At 36.6% G+C, this 3309-nt stretch overlaps 1 protein-coding gene across 1 annotated transcript in view; it reads left to right on the top strand.

Moving 5' to 3' along the window:
• Window positions 1–1208: 1208 nt before the first annotated feature.
• The window catches only part of sfmbt2 (Scm like with four mbt domains 2), a 67649-nt gene continuing 65548 nt past the window's right edge, over window positions 1209–3309 (top strand). The window contains exons 1-2 of the mRNA XM_040035710.1: window positions 1209–1304; window positions 1945–2068. The gene's annotated coding sequence lies outside the window, so the exon portion shown is untranslated. The remainder of the gene's footprint in view (window positions 1305–1944; window positions 2069–3309) is intronic.

The following is a 3309-nucleotide window of genomic DNA, read 5'->3' as shown; positions in this document are numbered from 1 at the left end:
TCCGGTAGTTCCATTACAAAATAATAGCCTTCCGCTGTTCTTCAGAACAACTTTAGAACAGGATAGATCGATGGAGGGGCTGAATAAATCTGAGGGAGAATGAGCTCTGCTGCCTCTGTGATAATTACTCAAAAATCATTTAAACAGAAAAAAGAACCCAATGAGTAAAAAAAAATACAATAAATTAGCTCTAAAAATTAAACTAACTCAATAAATTCCTTAAACCAAATAAAGGTAGACTAAAATGGTTTAATAAATGTATATTTAAAAATATTGTAGTAGGAAGTGCAATCAAATTACTTAGTCTGCACAGAGTGTAGATTGTGTAAAATAATAAGTATTAGTGAAATAGGCAATTAGAAGTTCATGAAAGTTATCAAGGACTAAAATATAATTCACTTCATATGTTTTGAAATTACACTGAACAGTATAGTTGTATGAGTTCACTATCCTATTTAAAATCCCACTTGTTTTGCATTAAAATATGCTACCCAGTTACATAAACAGGCATCAGCATAACATTTGCTTCTCTTCTTCTGGCTGCTCCCTTTAGGGCTCACCACAGTGGATCATCTGCCTCCACTCTATCTCTCCTCCACATGCTCCTTTCTCTCACTACAGACCACAGTTTCATCACCATACATTATCCATGGAAGCTCGTGCCTGACCTCATCTTGAATCCATGGAATTCAGTCTGTACAGCCACAGTGGCAGAACACAAAATATAAATAATAATATCCAGCTTTTTGTGTTTTAAAACTATATATATGGTGTGTGTGTGAGAGAGAGAGAGGGAGAGAGAGAGAGAGAGAGTGAGAGAGAGGTGTGCATATATATACATACATATATACATGCATATATGTATGTATAATATACTAAATAATATAGCTTTTCTGAAACCACTATCAACTGTACCCTTTTAATGATCCTATATGAAAAGCTATTTAGAAGTAATAGTGTTTTCTATCTTATTAATGTGAATAGGATTTTTTTTTTTTTTATTTGCAACTGGCTTTTGTTCCGTCTGTTTTTTTCCCCAGCATGTTTATTTCTCTTGAGACGATTCCTGGCCTTTTATTTTGAAGAGAAATTCGTTAAACTTCCTGTTATTCTTGGGTGGAATCGACGCAGCTTTCTCGCAGCAGAAATTAGTTAATGTGATCCTATATGTGTGTGTGCTTGTGTGTGTCAGAACGGTACTCGGTGATGCGCACGGGCCCCACGAGGCAAATTGCTGGCTCACGTGATGATGTAACAAAGGAAATCTTTAGGTTTTCCAGCTGCCTTCCAATAAAACAAAAAACGTAAGTATATTATATGTTATATAATATAATTTTATTACATCACACACACACACACACACACATATAGATAGATAGATAGATAGATAGATAGATAGATAGATAGATAGATAGACTTTCTATGCTTTGTTGCTTTTACTCCACTGATACAAAAATATTGTCAATATTGTATGATTTTGCAGACTTTCAAATACAGAAAACAATCCAGTAAGAATACAGATAAAGTCATCTATATAATTCCGACAAGAGCCATTCTGCATAACATTACTGTTATTTACATTAAGTATATTTTCATGACAAGCACAGTCTGTACAGTAACATAAGTTCAGAACTGCATGTTTTACTTGAGCAGAGGGTGTGGGTCCTGTGGGTTCCTCTACTTGTATTTGGTTAGCCCCTGTGGCAACCCGTTAAAAAAACATCCTGGTAATAGCCCTGATCTATTCTTAGAAGACACATAGATTATTGTACAAACAGTCACATTTCAACCCATGAGTTCCATATAAACTGTAATGTTTCCACAGGGATGAAAAGACGCATAAAAAACAGAGAAGAGTAAAAGTGACCTTAGCCTTTAGCAGAGTAATACAATAACTTCCTTCTGATTTTCTTTCAATAACAGACTTTTTATTCTATCCATCAGGTTGTAGCTAATTGGAAGCAACTTAGCTCCCGCCCCGCCCCACAATAGAGCACTGCTATTGTGGCAATGATAGATGACAGCACAGATAGCACCGGATGGAAAGTAACTTACTACAGTTACTATGGTAATTTACTTTTTCTTCTTCTTCTTCTTCTTTTTTTTTTTTTGCAGTATGCTACTTTCTGCTTTTTATCTATTTTGGATGCAAACATTGTACTTTGTACTTCATACTGTTAATATTAAAATATGAGTTTCTTATGATTTTGCTGATAGGCTACTTTCACTGCTCCTGAAGGGCTCACAGTGTGTAGCTCCATATATTTGCTTTGACAGATTTTTACCCCAAATGCCTTTCCTGACCCACCCCCCTAAATCAAGAGGCCCAGCAATGTGTGTGTCATAAGTTGCAGGTAAAGGGAATCGAATGCAGACTTACAGACAGGGAGATATAAGGAAAACCTTTATTTAGACCATTTTCTGAATCCAGAATCCTAAAGTCCATGAAAAATAGACGCAAACTGAATCCACGACCCTGATAAGGATAAGCAGAAGAGGGTGGATGGATGAATGGATGGATGTTTATAAGCAGGCAGATAACATGAGCACAGCATCAGGAAAGAAAGGCAATCAAACAACAACTACGATGAAGACTGGACTTTTATACGCACGAGGGTAATCAAGGAATTGGGCACAGAAGGATAAAAAAAGACCCAGGTGTAGATAATAATGACAGACAGGAGAAGATCAAGTTAAACACAAAACACCAGAGACATGTGATCACCAAAGCAAAGCAGAAAATAAATAATAGCTGAAACAGTAAAACCAGAACTATTATGACAGACGGAAACTCTGAGTGGACTCACAGACTTTAATTCCAAACAGTAGAACAATAAGACAACCAGGACTGAGACACAAGACCTAAACTCAAGTACACTCCACAGAACTAACTAGAACTCAAATATTACATCATAATGAGTGTGGAAGTTTTTTCTTTACATGTTTTAAATATAATTTAAATATAAAACATGTGTGCTGTTAGGATAATTAAGTAGGATTAGAAGGTTTACTTGAATAAATGTTGCTTTTTAAATATATTTCCCACTTTACACAACAGTTATCCAGCACCAAGTAGGCTAATCTATGTTTAAATGTGTGTGCAGCACTTCTTTACATCTAATGAATCGGTGACAGGATGCAGAGAAACACACGAGGCCGAGTGTGTTTAGATTTATGATAAACACTCTGGTGTGCGCCTTGTTCCCGGTCCCACCTGTGACACCCCATTTTAAAAAGTCCTGGAAACGCCCCTGCGGCGAGCAGAAAAACCGCGTGTACGTGATGCAGCAGTAGCACGTGCCATCCGTG

This window comes from Simochromis diagramma, unplaced genomic scaffold, assembly GCF_900408965.1.
Source record: "Simochromis diagramma unplaced genomic scaffold, fSimDia1.1 OVJJ01000816.1, whole genome shotgun sequence".
In the NCBI taxonomy this organism is placed as follows: domain Eukaryota; kingdom Metazoa; phylum Chordata; class Actinopteri; order Cichliformes; family Cichlidae; genus Simochromis; species Simochromis diagramma.
The sequence above is the reverse complement of the archived record's forward strand: the minus strand, read 5'-3'. Positions and strand labels throughout refer to the sequence as shown.